Raw genomic sequence first — 23068 nt, forward strand, 5'->3', positions numbered from 1 at the left:
GCCATTAGAGCTTATAATTCTAGCTGACAAAGGATTGTGACCAAAAATTGGGCTAAGTTCCAAGCCTTTATATTCTGATGGAAGATTTTTTTATTATTATTATTCCACAGAGAATTGTCTTTTAACCTGTAATTTGATATGAAACTCACTGAAAGAGAATTAATTCAGAACCCCATTATGTCATTTTAAAAGCTACTTTTCACATTAGAAGTGCAATTTAAAGTTCTTTGATGTTTTCTTTAAGGAATGCACAATCTAACTTTTTTTTACTCCAAAGAGATTTGTTCCAGGAGATAGAAATAAGGAAGGACCAGAAAATACCACAAGATTCTCAGGTAGCTAACTACCAGCTTTGTCTTTTGATTCTCCTAAAAGCCCTTACTGCATCTGTCTCATTACTCCTTTTGATTTCTATATATCTTTAGTGAACTATTTTCAACCTGGAATAAGAGTTTGGAAAAGGATGAAGGTGAGCAAATTAGTGGCAGATTCATGAGCACTTGGCACAGGATTTTATGTCAATGAATATTGTTATCAGATATAAACATCATTAGGTACTTTAATTTAGATTTTGAAAAGACTTGGGGGTCTTGGGGGTGTGGAAGGGGCTGAGGAGGGTTGCCTCCTTCTTCCAGAAATATTGAATATGTGCTTTTCCATGATCTATTAGGCACTCGAGTGTTACATCTCTTTCAACACAAGAAATAGTCTAATTTCTTAGGGATTATGAGAGTACTAAAATGTCACTCTTGCCTCTTCTCTGAGATGCTAGCAAATTAGGTCAAGGTGATGCTACTGACTCATCTAATTTTAAATTTAGAACAGACTTTCGAGGTCATTGAATCCAATCCCTCACTTTATAGAAGAGAAAACTGTGGCCCCTAAAGGGCATGTGACTTGCCCAAGGTCACACAGGAACAGCAGAGCCTGACTCCATATTCATTCCTTAACACCAGATTTGGAGATGAATTGCAAATATGCAGTGTATACAAGGCATTCTTGGGATCAAATATATGTGTGTTCTAGATACCTGCAAATTCTGCATATGATAGAGATGTATAAGATCATTCTGGGTCTTTTTTGCCCTTTTAATGTGGTCCTTTTCATTATATCTCTTGAAAAAGATGTGGAATTCCATCGAAAAGTTTAGTTCTTTAACAAGATATAAATTCCACTTGAGCTAAGACTCTATTACCATATTATAAAGGAGGACTTTATTCTTTCGCCTGTGATAATCTCTTGATGAAATGTGAACTTGTTAGGTCAGCCCTGCCAATTTTTTTTATTGATGCCATATTTATGATTATTAGTTGATGATGGATAATTTAAATTTCGTAACTAGTTTATGTACCTCAGCTACATTCTTTAAAAGGCAGATATACAAAGCAACAAGAGACTAGAGATCTGGGGAAATGGAGAACCAAGAAGAGACAGGCTATCCATAGACTCAGACTCCCCATGGAATCATGGGCTTTGAACAGCAAGCACTAGGTAATGATGACCAAGAAGTGGAGATTCTGGAACATGCTGAGTTCCTTGTCTAAGAGGAGGATTTCTGGACCATAATAGAGAGACAGAACAAAAATATAAAGGAACAAACACGGAACAGTCTTCCACTGGTATTGTGCTTTGGGTGAAAAAGATGAAAAAACATGATTAATAGCCCCCAAACATGGGGCACATGACTTGTTTAACTGCTGCTAAAAGATCATTATTTATGACCTCATGTATGTATAAAAAGTATGAATATAAAATAACAACAATAATAGTAACATTGATGATGATGATGATACCATATGAGACATTTTTATCATTTTATAAATCACTTATACATATGTGATCTCCTTTGAACTTCACATGTCTGTAAGGTGGCTTACTTGAACCTAAGGCTTAGAAAGGTTAAGTTAAGTGCATTTTTCCAAGAACTGGAAAGTGGAAATGATCTTAACTGAATTCCAACCAAGAAGCCTGATGGTAGCAGCAGCATAGGAAGTGATGAATCATAGGAGAAGGAGGTTTGGGGTTAAAATGGTAGAGATGAAGATGAGCCTCTGTAACTGACAATTCTTGAGCTGAAGGCCAGATGATGGAGCCAGCTGAGAAATATTACAGTCTAGGCAGTGCCTCTCCAAAGAATGGTTGAAAAAACTAGGAGCTGTGCCATCAGTAATAGCTCTCCCTCTCTGTCTTTGGAAGATGGGTTTTTTATTCCCTCCTTGAGGATTTGTTCTCTTTTCCCCACTGCTTTAGAAATCTGTGAGGGAAACACTTTCCATTGGTTGATGAAAGTTCAAAATTATATAACTGCAAAGGCAAAGTTATGTTTCAGTGTGGCTTACCTAAATGCTTATTACTTGATTTCTGGTGATTTTCCTAGTTTGTGAATACTCTTTACAATGGATATACACTCAAGAGAACTGTATATTTCTCTTCCTCCATGTTAAAGCCAGTGGTAGTTAAGGGATTACCTGAATGGCATGGCAAAAACTTGTTACATACTACATTACCCTATTATGTCTTTCCAGGGGGTATTATATGGCTTTCTTAAGTCATGTAGTAGAAGGAACATTGGGTTTTTGTAGTCATACGAACTATGTTTGAACATCTTTCTATATCATCTTTTCATCTTTGAGTATGAATTTACTCATCTGTAAAACTAAAGAATAATAACACTTGCAATAACCCCCCCCATAAAATTGTACTGAAGAAAGCCATTTATTTGTAAACCTTAAAGTAGGAGGAGGAGGAAGGGGAGGAGGAAAAGGAAGAAAATTTATATAAAGCATTAAGGAATATAATCTCATTTTATTCTCACAATTACCTTGTGAGGCAGATGCTATTATTATCCCCATTGTAAAGATAAGGAAACTGAAAACCACCAAGATTAAGTGATTTGCACAAGGTCATACACCTGGTAGGTATCTGAGGTAGGATTTGAACTCTTTAAGTCTTCCTGACTTAGGATTCCAAGACTCTGAGTCTTATACTATATCCACTGTACCACCTACAGAAATACATCATTAAAGCAATGTGAGTTGTTATTATTGATAGGCAGAATAGTAGATTGGAGAGGGTAGCAAACCTGAAGTCGAGAAGACCTGAGTTTGAATCGCTTCTCAGATACTTATTAGCTGTGTAACCCTGAACAAATCACTTAACTTCTCTGTTCCTAAGTTTAATCAGTTGTAAGAGAGGGTTGGTTCCGATGGTTTGTAAGTTACTTCATAGCTCTAAATTATGATCCTATGGAGAAGAAGACTGGAGTAAATTATTTCTAAGACATTTTCTGAAATCTATGATCCTATATTTGTTCCTTCCCACACCCCTTAGCAATAAAACAAATGATGACCTACCCCCAGGGGCATTGAATCAAATCCAAAATGGATTCTTTGTTCAAGGCTCATGATCCAAAACAACCTTCAAATCTTTGCTGAGTAAACAAATCTGTTCAGTAGGCAGGATTAGTTTCAAGTTGTCCTGGATTCCCTTTCTAATACCCCGCCTCCCTATCAAAGCTCTCCTCCTTTCCTAGATGCTCTTGTTGTTGTCAAGTAGCTAGACACTGAACAGGCCCATCCATGGCAAAGATGGCAGAGATCCACTTAGGCCTCCTGGGATTGAACGGCTAGAGTCACACGTTCCTCAGACCTTTCCCTCCTCTCTGTCATGCATATTCTTTACACAGGGCTGTGGGGGCATGGAATTCTTGAAAGGGGTACACAAATTGAAATGCACACCAAGCATTGATATTTTGGGTCTTATTTAGCTTTACAAAAATATTCAGCTTGACTCAGCATAACAAATAAAAGCAAACATACCTTCAGTGGCCTGAAGAAATAATATCTCATGCCAGACACATTACTATTTTCCAAATATTTGTAGAAGATTCTGTGATTTATAAGTGTAAGTTGAGGTCCCAATGTGCAGAGGGGTCCCACATATGGTGAGGGTTATCTCCCTATCTGTACCGTGGAGGTGTCCTTGTGTGGCTCTAACAGAGGCAGAATAAATACCTCTAATCTTCTCTCACCCTCCTCCATGTGAGATTTAATTCATGCCAAGAAAGGAAGTTGAGGCCAGCGGCAACTTTGCTCCCCTCAGTGAGAAGAGGTAGCAGGCTAATATTATTATATCTATCCATCCCCTTAGATATTGTTAATCTAGGGGGTATGATCTGGTTCAATCTAACTTCCGATGTCTGTATCATTATTGGGGGGAAGAGGACCCCAAGTTCTCTATTCAAGATTTGATCCCTTTCCTACCAAATATCACTTCCCCAGTGAACACACATAGCAAATAACAATTACCTACGTATTCAAACCATAGAAAAACAGAAATCTGAGAAAGTATATATAGGAAAATATTTATCAGACAGTATAGAGTAAAGGAGTTCTCCCACTGGGAGTCAGATAAGTCAGTTCAACCAAGAGATAATCAAGCTCCTGGATCTCACTCCATAGCTGCTAGTGTAACAAGCTAGGGCTAGGGACTTGATGAAGACTGCAAGCTTCTCTTATGTCAGCTTCTTCCCAGAGTACTTTCCTTCAGCAACCTGAAGTGAGGTCCCTTTCATCTTCCCTCTCAAAGTTGGAAGCTGCAAGTACCCAAAACTACATGAAGCTTGAAGAGTTTTGATGAGGATTGAGGAAGGCTGGGGCTCTCTCACTCTGACTAACTCTGCCCTGACCCTCATGCAGGGTGGAACTTTCATCTCCACCAATAAGGAAAGAGTCCTATGCCAATGGACTTAGGGAAAGAGGTTATAAGAAATATAACTTCATTTAAAAACATTCATTAATTCACAGTGGCTTCTTGTCATCATTTATTTTCTCAATCATCTAGTGGCTATCACAGAAATTGATGTTAAAAATAAATTCTCATATTTAGATTAGTGATTCCAATGTCTTTTTGATCTGCCTTATGTTTTATTTTCTCAGACTTAACTATCTGATAGAAAAAATGTTGGATCAGTTAGGTGGCATAGTGGATAGAACAATAGACCTAGAGTCAGAAGGGCCTGAGTTAAAATCTGGCTTCAGACACTTACTAGATGTGTGACCCTATGCAAGTCACTTACCCCAAAATATGTGTGTATGTTCATGTATGTATTTGTATGTTGTGGGTATATATATATATATAATTGAGATAATAAATGTAAAGTATTTTGTAAACATTAAACCATTGTGCAAATCTTGGCTAGTATCATTAAGATAATAAACAAATTCATGCTAAGATGTTAATGGCTAAATCTGCATCCTGTCTTCCTCCATCTCATTTTCCTCATTTGTGAAATTGAGATAACAATTGCACACACCTCACAATGCTGTTGCAAACATCAAATAATACATGTAAACTATTTGGAAAACTTTAAACTATATTTTTATTATTATGAGTTTAGTGAGATTGGGTTTTCATATTTTTCCCAACAAAATATGTTTTCTTCTGAGGAAAGATTCTCTTTATTTTTTTTGCTCTTTTTTTTTTGGAGGGCAATTGGGGTTACTTGCCCAAGGTCACATGGCTAATTTTTGTGGTAAGTGTCTGAGGCTGGATTTGAACTCAGGTTCTCCTGACTGCAGGGCCAGTGCTCTATTCACTGCACCACCTAGCTGCCCCAAAAGATTCTCTTGAAAAAGGATATGCATTATAAGATTTGTGAGGTGAGATATCTCGGAGACAACTAGGCTGCTGTTCTCCTAGAAATATAAGCAGGGTTCTAACCCACCTGCCCTTTTGCATGTGTAACTAACCCCTGTCCCAAAATCCATAGTTACTGTTTTCTCGTTATTTGTAGATATTAATTCCTTGCCCAGTATGAGGAGGTGGGACAGAATTGGCAAGAGACCAGAAGCTCAAGCTTCACCAGTTCCCTTCCAGACCCCCTTTGGGGACTCTCCAAGCAAGATTTTCTTTGAGCATTGAGTCACTTCGGGATAGAGTCATATGGAAAAAGAAGCAGAAGACATGTAGCTGAAGTCAGGTCCACAACATGTCCCTGATTTACACCTTATCTCCCTAGGGACTGTTAAAATGGACCTCCTTCAGTGAGATTCAGTCCTTTCTTTTACTCTAGCTGAGATATTATCTCATTCCTAGCAGAAGAATTTGTTCACTTGTCTATTTTTGGTTATATTCTAACATACAGAGCATCTCCAATTTCTCTTTGCTGGTTAGTTTCATAAATGGGTTTACTGGCAATTCACTAAGAATGATCGTCTTTTACATTACCAGCATATGCTTGGGAGGAGCTAAGCTGGTCAATATAAGCTAAAGACTACCCTTTCCCTGGAAGCTTAACTAAGAAAGCAGTTTTCCTTCTGAACCAAGATTAATACCCCTATACCAGAGATATTTGAGGTGTAATAGACAGAATTCTGATGCCCCTTTTATGGTTGTTCAGCCATTTTCAGTCATTTTTGACTCTGTGATCCTGTTTGGGGTTTTCTTGGCAAAGATACTAGACTAGTTGGTTATTCCTTCTCTAAACACCCCCTATATGACCTGGGATAAAGAGTCCCCAGTTTCAGCAGTGCTGCACCACCCTTAATTCTCCTTTTCTAAGGTTAACCAGGCTTCAGTCATCTATATCTTTACCACCCGTGAGCCATCTCTATACATTTAGACAACCCGTGTGAACACATATATCTTATAGAACTGTACATTGAATTTGTTGAAAGTGAAGGCAAATCAATAGCATTCCTTAATAACTGTAAGGGTGTGAGTCAAAGCCCATTTCAGACTTTTCCCTTTTCAAACTTTGAGAAATTTATAAAAGTATTAGAACTGGAGTGGTCCATTAGAATCTTATAGAGGCTATTAAACTTGGAGTACACATTTGTATATGAAAAGGTCAAATTTGCAAAAACAATGAAATTACCTGGTGTCTTTATCTGTCCAGTTACTGATTTTTACCTAGACTTTAAAAGTAAAAGTCAGCTATGTTCAGGAATGCAGTTAAAAATGAGTCGGTAAGAGCTAGAATACCATTCCAGGGACAGCATGTCCCAGAGTCCTATGTCCCAAGACTCTTGCTGGTTTGTGTTCTTTCTGAAAGTGCATGAATGGCAGTAGCCCAGGCCAGGATTTCAGCTGAACTAGAAGCTGATGATGATAGAAACCAAAGTCAAATATTTGACCTAATAATCATCCCCACAACAGGCCCAGGGCTCCATGGGAGTGATTTGCCCAAGAGTAAATGAACAGCGTGAGAGCAGAGAAAGACAAGTATGGGCATGCAGTATCAGAAGTGTAAATTGCTTAGGCCACACGTATTCCTTACATATGTGCCACTCTCCTTATTTATTCTACCAGCATCCCACTTTCTGAATGCTGATATATCTATTTTGGGAGAGTACACTCAAGTTTTATGGAGGACAGGTTTAGTTGGCACTTCCCTTGGAATAGGATTCCAGCAAATGTATTTGCTTTGAGCTAATGACACCCTCTGGATGATTATTGAAAGGTAAACACATGAAGGAGGGCTCATGAGCTTAGGGATACATATCCAAAGAGTAACTCAAACCTAGAGTGGTCATCTCATAGGGAACCCAACATGGAGTAAGAGATCAAGAGTAGACTAAAGACTACCTGGATAATTGTAATGTAATGCCAAGCAAAGGCAACTTCCCAGGTTCAAAATACCAGCATAGGTGCTCTCTATTTTATTCAGTAACAAACCCAGAACAGAGAAGATCAAAACATGACATCATTCAAAATACAGCATTTACTAAGTGTGATTAAATAATCTCCAAGTACTACCCCACCCCAGGACCTTCCAATCATTCAATCAATTACAAAGTCTCTGTTCTAAATACTTCTCCACCCCTAGGCTATACCTTAATTAAGTCCACCACAAAGCCCCTCTTCTCAAATGGAGATTAGTTTCCAAACATAAGGTCAAAAGTTCCCCACCCCTGGATCACAATTGAATCTACCCCAGAGTTACATCAAGTTTAGACACAGCACTTAATACCCAAATGGAGGTCTTTTCTTCATCTTGACACGAGGCAAGTTCTCAGCAATCTTAGTTCCTGGGGAGACAAGACTTAGCAAAGCCACAAGATACATTGCCAGTCCCTTCATGAATTTATCCTCTGTCTGTAGAACAGTCCTAGAACCCCTGAACACATTAGCAAAGCCCTCTCCCAGGATTTCTGTAAACATACAACAAGAAAATCCTTCTTCAGGGCTTCTGAACCAACAGAAAGGCTCCCAGACCCCTGCAACAACAGCACTGTCCCTCACCAGTGGACAGTATTCACTCTCTGTCTGCAGGACAGTCGCAGGCCTTCTTAGCGAACAGCCAGGTTCCAGGACTTCTTCAACAAAAGGACAGTCTTTCACCAGTGGACAAATCTGGCAAAATAACATCAAAACAGACAGACAAAGTACCAGCAAAACAGCCATGTCTCCTCAGTCCTTGGCAGCTCAGGGGGCAGGTCTCAAAAGTCCAGGGCAATTCAAAGTGGCCACCAGCAATTCTCTTAGTCTCTCTCTCTCCACGAGGTGCTGCTTCCAAAAAAAAAAAATCTTCCGCCTCTCTCTAGTGTCTCTCCAAATCTACATCACCAGCTCCTCCCAGTTCAGGACTTTCTTTTCACATCAACAAGCCCATCCCACAGGTGGGATTAACAAACTCTGGGTTTTAACACAATCAATTTGAAAACCAAGCTAATACAGGGGAATCTTTAATTGCCATTACTATCACAATAATAAGACTAAAATCCCGGAGGAAATAATAGAAAGGGAATACTATTCAAAATAGTCATAAAATGCAAAAAAAATCTGGGAGTCAAGGTACCAAGGAAAATTCAAAATCAAACAACATTGCAAATCATTCTTTAAGGAAATGAACAATAACAAATAATTTTGGAAAAATTCTTTGCTCATTGTCGAGCTATACAAATAATATGATGGTGGAAATAAATTGATTAGATATGATACTATACCAATCAAATAACCAAGGAATAATGTGTAGACCTAGAGGAAATAATAAAATTCATATGTGCTGTAAGATGTCCATGATCTCAAGAGAATGATCATGTAAACAAAAAAAGAAGAATGAATAGGAAATAAAATTTCTAGACCCAAAATAATATCATGAAACAATAATTATGAAAGCATTTTCTATTGGTTTAAAAATAGAAAAGTAAATAAGAACAGACTAGGTAAGAAAGAATCAGAAATTATTGAAATCAATAGCTTAGTGTTCAATAATTCTGAAAACATGAAGTACTTGAGGAAGAACTCCTGATTTGATAAGACCCTCTGGGAAATCTGGGAAGGTGTGGTAAAAATTAGGTTTAGACCAATTACTTACACCAAGCTAAAATGAATGTGTGACCTAAATATTAAAGCTTATACCACAAAGGAAAAAAAAAACTAAAAAGAGATCAAATATGTTTCATACTTAAGGCTAAGAGAAGAGTTCATAAACAAAAGGGGGGTGATTTCCTCTATCATGGCAGATAAAATAGATCATTTCAATTATGTGAATTTAAAGGGTTGTTTTTTTTTAAGCAATCGGGGTTAAGTAACTTGCTCAAGGTTACACGGCCAGTTATTTCTGGGTGTGGTGCTGAGTGTCTGAGCCCAGGATTCGATCTCCAGGTCTTCTCAACACTGGAGCTGGTGCTCTTACTCGCTGTGCTACCTGGCTGCCCCAATAAAGGGTTTTTACTAGTAAAATTGATCCAACTGGTATAAGAAGGGAAGGTGTCAATTTGGAAAATAATTATCTTTGTGTCAAATATCTCAAATAAGATAATGGTAACATATCTAAGATTTTCAGAGAATTACTAGAAATATTTAAGACCAAGAGCTATTACACAATGGATACATGATCAAAAACATGAGTAAACCTTTCTCAAAAGTAACACTATAAATTATTAATAACTATGGGGGAAATATCCTAAGTCACTAGTAAGAATTTTTTTAATTTAAAAACTCTGAAGTTTTACCTCACACTCATCAAATTGCCAAAGACAGCAAAAGATGACAATAATCAATATTAGAAGGGCTTTGGGAAAATAGACGCATTAACATACTATCCTTAGAGTTTTGAATGGGTCCAACCATCTGGGGAAATCATTTGGAAGTAATTCAAGGGAGGCAGAGAATATGTGGGACAGGGTTAATGGTACCCAGAGAATATTCAGAGCTTTTTAAAGCAGAGCTAGGGTGCTTTGAGAATGATGGATCCCCTGGATACTTCCTGTGTGGCTGCTCAGTACTAATATATACATGAAGTGAATGACAACAAAATCCCCCACTTGCCCCAAAGCAAGAAGTGTGATGACTCAATGAATTTTTTTTTTTTGCTTTTTGGAGGGCAGTTGGGGTTAAATAACTTGCCCAAAGTCACATGGCTAGTAAGTGTGTCAAGTGTCTGAAGCCGGATTTGAACTCAGCTTCTCCTGACTCCAGGGCTGGTGCTCTGCTCTACTCACCTAGCTGCCCCCGACTCAATGAATCTTTAAAAGGGAATGATGTGCTCTCACCTGTATCTTCTCTTTTCAGCAGGCAAGGATCTTACATAATAGGTCTGGTCACTCTTCTCACACCCTGACAAAACTGTAACCACTCTAATGTATAGCTGGAGACAGCTAGGAAGACATAAGTTCAAAGCCAACTTCATACACTTACTGTGTCATACTGGGCAAGCCACTTAACCCTGTTTGCCTCAGTATCCTTATGTGTAAAATGAGCTGAAGAAAGAAATGGCCAACTACTCAAGTATCTTTTCCAAGAAAACCCCAAATGAGGTCATGAAGAGTCAGACATGACTGAAACAAATGAACAACCAAAAATGTACAGCTAGAAGGGGGAGGCAGGATGGTGGGAAGACGGGGAGACAAAACTCAGCTAGACCAGTTTGAAGCTGGTGGCCTCTTCTGCTATGTATTTTCCTGATGACCAAAATTAACCTCAAGATGGATGTGTCCAAACTTGGAAGAGATATTGTAAATTCAACATGTCCAAAGAACCTGAATATCTTGGTCAAAGCTGACTAGTAATGGGAATTCTGCATCAGAGAAGACAAATCACCAGCAAAAAGAGGAGCTCTGTCTTGCCTGGCTAGAAGACAAGGGTGCTGAAGGGATAATGCAGAGCTAAGCCAAGGTGAAATATAACAATGTCTGTTCCACAATCCCACAGCCTGCTTTATATTCTGATGAGATTTAAGTCTCAATTTCCTGGGAGATTATAACAGTAGTTATAAATTGTTACTGAATTCTGTTTCAAGACTTTCTGTCAATGCCCCCTTGTGAATATTATGTATTTAGCATTTCATTTATACATAAGACATACATATATGCTGTATATCTTATTTGTATTGTACCTTAAATATTTTTATGCTCCCCATTTTGGGGAAACCCTAAACATGTGCCACTTAATGCTTAAGGAATTTTTCCCTGGGTCACCAAGGTAGAAAAGTAACAAGCCAAAGGATGCGAGAAAAAGAATCTGACCTTTACTTTAGGTAGTCAGGCTTCCCAGGACTGAAGATACTCACTCAGTGAGTGGTTCAGGAATATACAGACCCCTTAAGTAGGAATGGTTCAACCCCTCTATGACCTAGCAGTAGTTATTTTTGTTAAGCTAAGAAAAATGACCAAAATTTCTATAGCTTCTGACCCAGAAATACCACTGGTAGACATAGTCGCCAAAAGTGTCAAAAAAAATAGCAATAATACTAATAACAACAAGGCAAAGTGGAGCCCAGCCAGGTCCTGAGTTAAAGTTCTGGGATGCACATCCCACCTGTGATTTCTCCCTGGTCCTACCATGGACAGACTACACTGGGAGCGATCTGAACCCAACGAACAGAACAATTTTGAAGACAAGTGCATTGTTGGTTATGGTCCTAGGAATTAATACTTTGCCCCTGGATGATACTGGGGATAGAGATAAGCACTTTAGAGATAAGATTGTCAAATGGCTGGTATAACTTCAGACACCAGACTGATGCCTGCCATGCATACTGGATATTTCACTGAAATGGGATTACTGATTAACAAATAATTGTCATAATATATATGACAACATTACAAACGATGAAGAAAATCCTATAAAAGTATTATCATCAAGAGACCAATGGCACTGATGTGTGCAAAGAAGTCCCAAAAGAATATACACAAGCAGATAGCATCCCAGAAAACTTCCTTGCTGTGTTACATGAGGTGATGCTGAAGATGTGAATGAAGGATCAGGGAAAGTTTTGAACAGTAGTCCCAAGGACTATATGTTTGCTTCACTGATACTGGAGCTCCTTGATTCTTGGCTTTCCCTGATGATGTTCTTCATATAAAAGATTTGAGAGAGGATTCTGGGAAGATAGCAGATTAGGTTCAAAAATTCCAAGCTTTCATGATTTTCCCCCACAAAAGAGACAAAATAGCATGTCAAGGTGAACAAAGTGCAGGTAAAAATAAATAAGAACAGGGGCACAATAGGGGTCCTCCTGCAACAATCTGAGATCAGGAGAAAAATCCTAGGATGAAGCTTGGTCCTGTGAAGAGTAAACATCTCCAGGCTAAGGTCCAAGTCAACAACAAGCCACGAGCATCTTAAACAACAAGCAGCAAGCCCCAGGGTTAACTGATTTGGAAGGTTACCTTGGCTCCAGTCACAGGAATTTTTAACTCTGGTGTTGCAGCTTAAACCAAGGGATGCCAGAACTGTTGGGTTTTCATGATGTGTTGTAGTGGAACCATCTCAAAGAATTCAGAGTCAGAACACCTCTAAACCAGCTAGAGGCACTTATTGAGATTGACCCTTCTCATGAAGTGGGCTAAGTTCCAAGAGGAACCAGAAACTTCAGACAAAGCAAGATGGATATTTTTAGGGTAAAGATGCAATTACATAACAGAAATTATGAATGTTAAAAGGGCAGGAGGGTTTGTTAAGGGATTAGGTTATAGGGGAGGGATCCCAGCCTCAGTGGAATTGCCATGGGACTACCCACAATGCATACAGAAAAATTCATTTTGGGGGTACCTATGTACGATAATGACATTATAAAAAGCCTCTCTACATAAATTCATTCTGGATCAGTTCTTTACTATTACTGTGTAAGTGCCTACTTAAGGAAAATACCTTCTATTGTTTTGGGGTCCACATCCTGCTTGGGCATTCTGGTGGTGCTGCTTTCTAATTGGCTGAGTATTGTAGTCCTGTCTGAGATTAGATTGATGTGGTTGTGGTTGGGTGCATGGACACACCTACTGTTTCTATAGGAAATGTGAGAAATATTAAGCAGTGGCTAACTAGAGGCAGTGGCTGAGATCCCATCACATGGACGTGCCTGCTGTTTCAGTGAGAAATATGAGTTTGGGACAAACCTATTGTTCTGGTGAGCATTGAGGCATATATGAAGAAGTTAAGATATTGCGGGGAGGGGTGAATGGCTAGGTAGGGGCAATGGACCTGCTGTTCAGTGGGGCCTATAAGGAAGTTAGAATATTGGGGCTGAGGGAAGCTTTATTAGGTTTCCATCACTCAGATAGTGAGGGGAGTTGGGTGTCTGAGCACAGGAAGATCAAGGTAACCTCTGCTGACAAGGAACTCCAGAGCTAGCTGTGCTGCAGAGAGGAGCAAGAAGGAACCAGCACACATCTAATGAGTGCAAAAGAAGTGAGGTGGAGTGAGGTGGAATGCTGCTGGCTGTGGGCACTGACAGGAGACTGGAAGTTTGACTTTGATTCCAGTCTAGAGGGGAAAACTGAAGATCTGGGGCAAGACACACCATCCCCTAAACCTCAGAACTAGAGGTGATTATAAAAATTAAATTATCACTACAAAAAAATGCACAGGCAAAAGAGAAAGAATCCAACCATAGAAAGTTATTATGGAGATAGAGAGGAATGGGGTTCATCACAGAGGAGGATATAAAACAAAGAAACCCTTTCCTACCTCAAAGAGTAATGTCAAATGGTCAGCTGCTCAAAAAGAATTCATAGAAGACCTTTAGAAAGACTGTAAAAATCAAATGAAAAAGATTGAGGAAAAACTAAAAAAAATAAGAACAATCCAAGAAAAATAAGAAGACTATGAAAAGAAAGTCAAGTAATTAGAAAAAGAGATCCAAAATCTTTAGGAAGAAAATGACACCTTGAAATTAAAATTGGGCAAGGCAAAGCCAGTGCGGTTATAAGAGATCAAGAAATAATTAAAACATAAAAATGAAAAAATAGAATAGAAAGTGAAACATCTAATAAGAAATACAAGTGATCTGGAGAACAGATCAAGAAGAGAAAACATAAGAATAATCAGACTACCTTAAAACTATGAGAAAAAAAACTTGATAAAATAATACAATAATTGGAGAAAATTGTCCTGAAGCATTAGAACAAGGGGAGAAGTAGAAACAGAAAAATTCCATCAAACACCACTTGAAAGAGATCCTATGAGGAAAACTCATAGGAATATTCTAGTTGAATTCTGAAACCCCAAACTCAAGGATAAAACATTAAGAGCAACAAGAAAAAAAAACTATATATGGCAGTGCCACAGTTAAAATCACACAAGACCTAGCAGTGGAGACAGTAAAGGACCACAGGTCTTGGAACACTATTTATTGAAGAGCAAAAGAACTGGGGTTCTGGCCGAAAATATCATACCCAACAAAATTAAGCAGAAACCTGAATAAAGAAAAATGGACATTTGATCAACTGTCAGATTTTCAGGACTTTGTTTAAAAAAAACCTAAACTTAATAGAAGATTTGACATAGAAGAACCAAGAGAAATATAAGGTACATACTAAAAACTGATCAGAAGGGATTCAATAAGGACAGACCATTTACCTTATATGTATGTAAAATGCATGTCTAAGATTGTCATTAATAATTGGATAGTTCATAAAGAAGATCAGGGTAGAACTGAGTGTGATATGACTTTAAAAAGTTAAACCATATAGGAACAGCTAAAAAGAGTAATTATTTTATGCAAATGGGGTACAAGAGAAAGAAATGACACAAAAGAAGTAGGTGGGGGAGGAGGGCTGGTACTTCTGGGAACTTACTTTCATTGGGAATGGGTTGAAGAGGGGAAAATACATACTTATCTAAAAGAGTATAAAAGTCTTCTAAATTCATGGGGCAGCTAGGTGGCACAATGAATAGAGCACTGGCCCTGGAGTCAGGAGGACCTGGGTTCAAAATCGGCCTCAGACACTTAACACTTACTAGCTGTGTGACCTTGGGCAAGTCTCTAAACCCCATTTGCCCTGCCTTCCCTGAGCAAAAAAAAAAAGTCTTCTGAATTCAGAAGAAATAAAATGGTAAGGGGATAGGGAGGGTGGAGAAGATAATGGAGGAATCTCTAGAGGGGAGGATGAGGGAACAGGTTTTAGGGGATTATAGAAGGGTGTTTAGATTTATGTAAATGGGAAGATAGGGGAGGCTTCCTTCAAGTGGCAAAGGTAGTCTAAAGAATAGGAGGGCAAGGTATTGGGAAGAAGTAAAGCAGAGAAGTTAGGAGGAATAGGAAATAAGAGATATGCACAAACATAAAAACAAAAATCTGGAATGGAATTGTTAGGGAAAGTATATGTCTATATATGTATGTATTTACATATAAATGTGTATATATGTATATGTGTATGTATATATCTCTATATTAATATAACTATATTTAATTGTGGCCTTCTGGGGTGAGGGGGGAGAGGAGAGTAAAGGACTAAAAAGAACAAAGTTAAAAGTGCACAGCAGAGAACAAAAAAAAACTTACAAGGAAGCAAAGAAAGATGGACAGCTCTCAATTCAACATGTAGTATTTATCATACAGACTTTCTTGAAATGAAGATTTATTACTACACATTTTGAATCCTCTCTTATATTCTGCTGTGCACATGACATGCTTTTCCCCCTTTTCTTATTTTGTATTTAAGTTTCTGACATTTTTTCTTTTCCCTATTCTGTATTTGTGTTCTGATGTTTGAGTGTAAATTTTTTTAAAACATTGAAAACATATTCACCTCTCTGATGAAGTATTTAATTCAGTTTTTAATAGCATCTATTGGAAGTATTAAATTAATTTTGACTTGGGAAATCTGATCTGTCATCTGATTATTGAGAAGCAAACCATATTACCAGAAAGGTCCAAGAACATGTCTATAGTCCATGTGATAATACTCCTGTTGTGAGATCATGGTGACCATATTCTCTTAAGAAGGTCACTTAAAGATTTGAAAGTGTCCATAGAATTTAATATTCTGATTACATAACCAATAAGATGGCAAAATAATTTTTGTTCTTTTTTCCCAAAATTTCTCCAACTCCAAAATCTCAGAAACAATTCCATTAAAAAAAGATTTGGATAAGATTATCTGCTATATGCACCAAATAAAAATAGTAAAAGATGGTGTTCTGTATTGAAGCATGTGAATCTGGTTCAATGATGGACCATCTGCCTGATGATATCGATGTTTATGCAACTACTGCTGTCAATCCCAGAAAATATTCCTATGCCTGTTACTATGATGAAGAAAGAAGTACTTACCTTAGAGATTGGTATGGTATTAACTAGATGGAAGATTTAGATGTGGAAATTTGACTAAAGAGACTGCATAAGCAATTTAAGTTAGTGGAAAAGAATTCCAATACCAGCCCTGTCAGGCAGTACAGGAACAAGACAATGTCCTATATCAAAGTGGTGTGGTTTCAGGAAATGAGACACAAAGTCAGTTCTACCATCTTTCTGCCACTTGTGAAACACTATGACCTCACTCCAAGCTCTGACATACCTATTGAAATCATAAAAAGGAAATTAATGGCCCTAGATGATGCAAATGAAGTTAAGAAAATTGTTTATTGGGGAGGCCAGGTAGCACGGTGAGTAAGAGCACCGGCCTCAGAGTCGGGATGACCTGGGATCAAATCCGGGCTTAGACACTTAGCACCCACCCAGAAACACTTGGCCGTGTAACCTTAAGCAAGTTACTTAACCCCAATTGCTTAGGGGTGGCCAGGTGGTGCAGTGAGTAAGAGCACCGGCCCCAGGGATGACCTGGGATCGAATCCAGGCTCAGACACTTAGCACCACATCAAGAAATACCTGGCTGTGTAACCTTGAGCAAGTTACTTAACCCCAATTGCTTAAAAAAATTTTTATGAGTTGCAGGCACATCTACAGGCTAAAACCATTATTCAGAAGGCTGTGCAGAAAATTGTATCAGTAGTGACTTCATCCAATATTCAGATTGAGAAAATGCTCTCTGAGAGATGGACACTCATAGCCCATGACTGCTACAAGGCAGCTGTGACTCATTTCAGGACTCATTGTTTTAAATAGCACTCTTCCTTGTATAAGTATGCTCTATGACAATGATTTGTGTAAATCAATCTTTGTGAAGGAGTTTATCCACTTGATAGAATGAAGCTGACCGTGGACAAAGTGTGCTTGGGCTACTACTAAAGTCTGCCCTCCCAGTAATTTCCAAAAACAAATGTGAAATTTACACTGATGGAAAAGTGCAACTACTGCTTTGTAGCAGGAAAGGAGCCAACATGTTTATACTTTTGTGAATGTTGTTAAGCCATACAGAAGGTCTGAGTCCAGGGAGGTTCCCTCCAAGAAGCTCCCCAAAGTTTCTGTTGCTTATCTTTGGCCTCTTTGCCCTCACTCTTTCATATATGTGAGTTACTGCTAAAAATGATATCTATTTCAATGAACTATTTCTGATGTTTACATGTAAAATTTTCCAGTTTTGAAACCAGTCATTGAACAAAGTATTCACTTGGTTCCCTTTATAGTAACCTCAGTATGCTTGATCTGTGTGGTGACATTGTATTGCTGAAACTCAACAAACTGTAAAAAGAATAATGCCTAAGGAATTGCAAACATGGACTGGAAAGTTATTTTTCAGAAAACTTACCTTATGATCCTGTTCCTCCAAGATTAATGTGTCTATATATAGAATATATATGTCTATATAGAAGTCCAGTGCCTAAAAATAAAGATTTACAACTTGTTAAAAAATAACATTTATCAGGGTGGCCAGGTAGCACAGCGAGTAAGAGCACCAGCTCCAGTGTCAGGATGACCTGGGGATCGAATCCCAGGCTCAGTCACTTAGCACCCACCCAGAAATACCTGGCTGTGTAACCTTGAGAAAGTTACTTAACCCCAATTGTGTTAAATAAATAAATTAAATAACATTTACATAATACCTACTATGCTTTTTCACAAATACCATCTCACTTTATACTCACAATAACCCTGGGAGGTAGGTGCTGTTATTATCTCCATTTTACGGATGAAGAAACTGAGGTGAATGGAGATTAAGTGACTTTTCCAATATCATCCAGCAAGTAAGCATCTTAAGCCAGATTTGAACTCAGGTCTTCCTGACTCCAGGTCCAGACCTCATTCCACTGTGCTATTATGTGCCCCATTAGATAGAAAGGTGTCACATGTAACAAAATATTCATGTTAGCACTTTGTATACTAGCAAAGAACTAAAAGTGAGGTAGATGCCACTTGTTGGAAAACGTCTAAATAAATCACATCAAATTTAATACATTTCCCTACAAGAAACAATGAATATAAAAAATTTAGAGAAACATAAGAAGACTTATATGAACTGATAAAAATAAACAGGAAAACCTGGTGATTTTAATTCATGGAATGAATCGGAGCCTGTGAAATGAACTTAAAAAGCTGTTTTTCATGTTTCACATGCTCAGAATTTCTCTTTCTTTTTTCAGAAATTAATTTCTCTAACTTATGAAATAACAGCTATTGACTCCCAGAATTGCTACTAATTGCAATGACAAAGATAGCCTCAAGGTTAATGAAATCAATGTGCTTGGTTCATCTGCTTCCTTCTAAATCTCTGCTGAAAGTTGAGAAGGGCACACAATTGTTTTATTTTTTCTAATTAAATACCACAGGCTCTTCAAATCCCTCAGTATGCTTTTCTACAAGAAGACAACAATGAGATAAAAATAATGACAAGTCCTTGAGGAACTCTTACTGTTTGGCATTTAGAAGGAAATCAGAGAGATCTCATGTGGTTGAATTGCTAGGAAGTTGCATTAATATCCTCATTAAAGTCAGAACCCAAATTGTGTGATTTGAGCAGAGTGAATGGATACATAACGGCAAGACTGATTGCCTTAATTTGTTGGTAATATAAACATTGAGGAGAAAAAGATGTATTTCAGAATATTTTATTATGATATAGTTAAGGACAGAGTCCCATTGCAATATAGCTCTCATCACAAACATCAGGTCAAACTTTTGCCAAAGGGATAAAGTAAACCATTTGCAGACATTTCTCTTCTACCTAACCTTTCTTCTACAGATATCTTTAATATTACCCTACAACCCGAAGTGACCCAATTCTTTTATGACATTCTTTGCAGGGCCTAATCAATTCAAATAAATTCAACTTACATCTATTGAGAGCTTAGCTTGTTGTTGTTCAGTTATGTCTGATTCTTCACGATCCTAACCTTGGCAGATACAGGAGTGGTTTGTTGTTACTTTCTCCAACTAATTTTACAGATAAGGAAACTGAGGCAAACAGGATTAAGTGACTTGCCCAAGGTCACACAACTAGCACGTGTCTGATGCCAGATTTGAACTTAGGAAGTTATCTTCCTGATGCTAGGTCTGGCACTCTATCTGGCACTACCCAGCTGCCCCAGTGCTAAACTTACCAAGTGATAAAAGCAGTAACTATCCTCAGAGAACTTGCATTTTTCTGGTTAAATCATTTCTTCCTGGTCAGTGCCTCAGAGATAAAACTTATGCCAACTTTTTTTTTTTAATGAAAGTGGAATCCCAATTTCCGGAAGTTATCATGGAAGATAATGAACATTATGGTTATTAATGACTAACTACCCCAAGTCCTTTCTCTCTCAGGGTTATTTTCACTTTAAAAGATGTTGATTAGAAACATAATACATTGATCTGAATTAATGAATCTCTAATATTAAATTTCTAACATTGTGTCAGGGAAGATGCTTGATAATGGAGGTTCCCATTCTGCCTCTTTAAATCATGCTGTTTAGGTAACCAGTATTCCACCTATATTTAAAGTTATTTCCATTAATGCTACACATTCACTGCCACCACCCTTCCTTTCATTCCTGTAGGGAACCTGTGAGGAAGCGTCTCCTCTACCAATGCAGATCATTTTTCTGCAATTTAGTCTAGAACTGGGGTGGGGAACCTTCACCCTCAAGGCCACATGTGGCCCTCTAGATCCTCAAGTAAGGTCCTTTGACCAAATTCACCCATGGTCTAGAGAGTTAGTTGTCTGTAGCAAAGAGAAGAAGAAAGAAAAGGAAATAAATATTTATTAAGCATTTATCTTGTGTCAGTCACAGTGCTAAGTGATTTTTACAAATATTGTTTCATCTGATCCTCACTGTAATTCTGAGAGACAGGTGCTATTATTATAACCACATCAGAGTTGAAGAAACTGAGGTAAATAGAGCTTACGTGTCTTGCCCAGGGTTAGAAGGCTAGAAAGTGTCTGAAACTGAATTTGAACTCAGGTCTTCCTGACTCCAGGTCTAGAGTTCTATCCACTGCACCACCAGTTGCCTCCTGATATAGAGTTTATGACTTTTCCATAGTGACATAGTCACTATGTGCCAGAGGCTTGAGGTAGATAGGTAGCATATGGATAAAATGTTGTGCCTAAAATCAGGAAGAGAAGAATTCAAATCCTGTCTCACATACTTACTAGCTGTTTGAACCTGGGTAATAATAGTTAACATTTTTAACAATAGTTAACATTTACATGGTGCTTACTATATGCCAGGCACTATACTAAGTACCATATATCATTGGATTTTCACAACAAGCCTGGGTTGTTGTTGTTCAGTCATTTTTTGACTCTCCATGACCCCATTTTCTTGACAAAGATACTAGAGTGGTTTCCCATTTCCTTCTCCAGCTCATTTTACAGATGAGGAAATTGAGGCAAACAAAGTTAAGTGACTTGACCAGAGTCACACAGCTAGTAAGCGTATGAGGCCAGATTTTAACTAAGGAAGATGAGTCTTTCTGACTCCAGGCCTGGTGCCATGTAGTTGACCCAGCAAGCTGGGAAGGTAGGTGCTATTGATGAGGAAACACAGGCAGAGGTTAAGTGACTTGCCCAGGGTCACCAGCTAAGTGTCTGAGGTTGTATTTGAACTCAGGTCTTCTAGCACTCTATCCACTGTCCCACCTGGCTGCCCAAACATTTAGCTTCAGTTTATATAATTGGGAATATATATATATATATATATATGTATATATATATAATATTATATGATGGGAATAATGACAGTGCCTATCTCCTGGGAAAATCAAATGAAATGATGTTGGTAAAGTGCTTTGCAAAATTAAAGCTCTGTAAAATTGCTGGATGTTGCTGTTGTTGAATCTAGGTATTCCTGACCCCAGGGCCTGCTCACTATTTACTACCCCCAGGCTGCCTCTTATCCCCACTTCACTTATGAGAGAATGAAAACTCAGAGGTTATGCCAACAACCCTTGTTCACAGGCCTTAGTAAGTATCTGAAGGAAGACTTGAATGAAATTCTTCCTTGCTTCAAGGTCATCACTATAGCCATTAAACTAAGCGACCTCTAAAATGAAATGATGTATATAATGCACTTTGCCATTCCTTATGTGCTAGATAGGTGTCAGTTATTAGTATTAATTATCTTTGATGAATGCTTAGACAGTAAGGCAATTTCACATTGAAAACAGCAGTTTTCTGGTTACCTTAGTAGCTCTCCAAGGAACCATTTTAAAGTAGTGCTGAAAAATCTTTAACATGAAAGGGCATTACCAAGTAGAAAGTGTTATATTAGAACTGATACAAAGCGTATCCTTTGGCCTGGAGGTGAGGCCCAGTAACAAACCAATGATGGTATAAATGACAATTTAAACTCTAGCATTTTGGGGGGATTTCTTATAATATCTGTTATATGTTAAACTTATTTCACAATCATATTTCCATCAGCATAAATAATGGTGCTTAATGATAAAACTCAATTAAACCTGTAACCCATTGACAAATTTCATTCTCCTTAGTATTCTCAGGGTAGTTGAAGATATCATGTGCCATGAGCTAGGGCCTGAGGATCTCCTATGACAAGGACTGAGTAGAGCTTTAACTAGTATAGGGGTGTTCAGGGCTTTTCCAAGGGTGATTTAAAATGGTGACTTTTAAAGGATGTACAATTCTCTGATTTGCTGTATTTACATTTTTAGAGCATTTGCATTCTTGTGTTATAGAAGCAACTGATCTTAGCTCCTAATTAGCAAGAATAATTAGTTACAGTAGGACATTTCCTTCCCTTATTGGTCACAACCAATGTGAGCTTCTCACTGGCCTAGTTTCCCATGCTCCTTTCCTGTCTATGGTCTCCTCAGTAGAATTTTGTGGGTATATGCAGATTTCATGTCTACAACTGTGAAGTCATCCCTTTCAGTTTCCCTTTCCAACACCCACTACCAGCAGAAACACCTCTGTTCTCAGACATCCATAAGCAGCAGTGAACAGAGGTTTACAAAAACTCATTGATTTGTCCATAAAACATTAAATCTAAAGGCCTTAACCTGCCATTGAAAGGCCTCCACAATTGGAACCTGTCCATTCTTTCTAGATTTTTTCCTCTACTCTTTTCTGTGAATTCTAGACTCTAGGTAGACTGCTCCATACACTACCTACCAAATGTGTTTTTGCTGCAGCCTGGCATGTCCTACCCTCATCTTTTAACCTATAAACACCTTGTCTTTCCGAAGTCCTCTTGTGACATCGCTAAAATAGCTAGAAATGTTCTCTTTGTTCCATGAAATCCTATAGGATTTGCTGCCTGAACCATTCATGTATTTAGTAGTTATTATTTACTGCCTTGTATTATTAGGTGTGTGTATGTTTGTGTTTTGGGGTTTTTTTTGTTTTTTTTTTCCCCACAAGCCCATATCTTATATCCCCAAATGGATCATAACTTCCTCTAGAGCATGGATTATGGGATGCAGCTGTTTAGTAACAAATCTGACACTATAACTCATGTCTCCTGACACCTAGGGTTCTTTGCCTGGTTCCTGCTGGGA

At 38.1% G+C, this 23068-nt stretch overlaps 2 long non-coding RNA genes and 1 pseudogene across 3 annotated transcripts in view; 2 read left to right on the forward strand and 1 right to left on the reverse strand.

Annotated features, from left to right (window-relative positions):
- Positions 1-23068, forward strand: part of LOC138145218 (uncharacterized) — a 1102603-nt gene that overhangs the window by 369731 nt on the left and 709804 nt on the right. The window lies entirely within an intron of this gene.
- The window catches only part of LOC138145248 (uncharacterized), a 312510-nt gene that overhangs the window by 11416 nt on the left and 278026 nt on the right, over positions 1-23068 (reverse strand). For both annotated transcript variants that reach the window (XR_011164161.1, XR_011164158.1), the window contains one exon: positions 17877-17948. This is a non-coding gene — a long non-coding RNA (uncharacterized lncRNA). The remainder of the gene's footprint in view (positions 1-17876; positions 17949-23068) is intronic.
- Positions 16345-17416, forward strand: LOC138145247 (legumain-like; annotated as a pseudogene).

The sequence above is a fragment of the Petaurus breviceps genome, unplaced genomic scaffold (assembly GCF_028583685.1).
Source record: "Petaurus breviceps papuanus isolate PSGF00001 unplaced genomic scaffold, PetGlider_PUasm1.0 90731, whole genome shotgun sequence".
Classification (NCBI taxonomy): domain Eukaryota; kingdom Metazoa; phylum Chordata; class Mammalia; order Diprotodontia; family Petauridae; genus Petaurus; species Petaurus breviceps.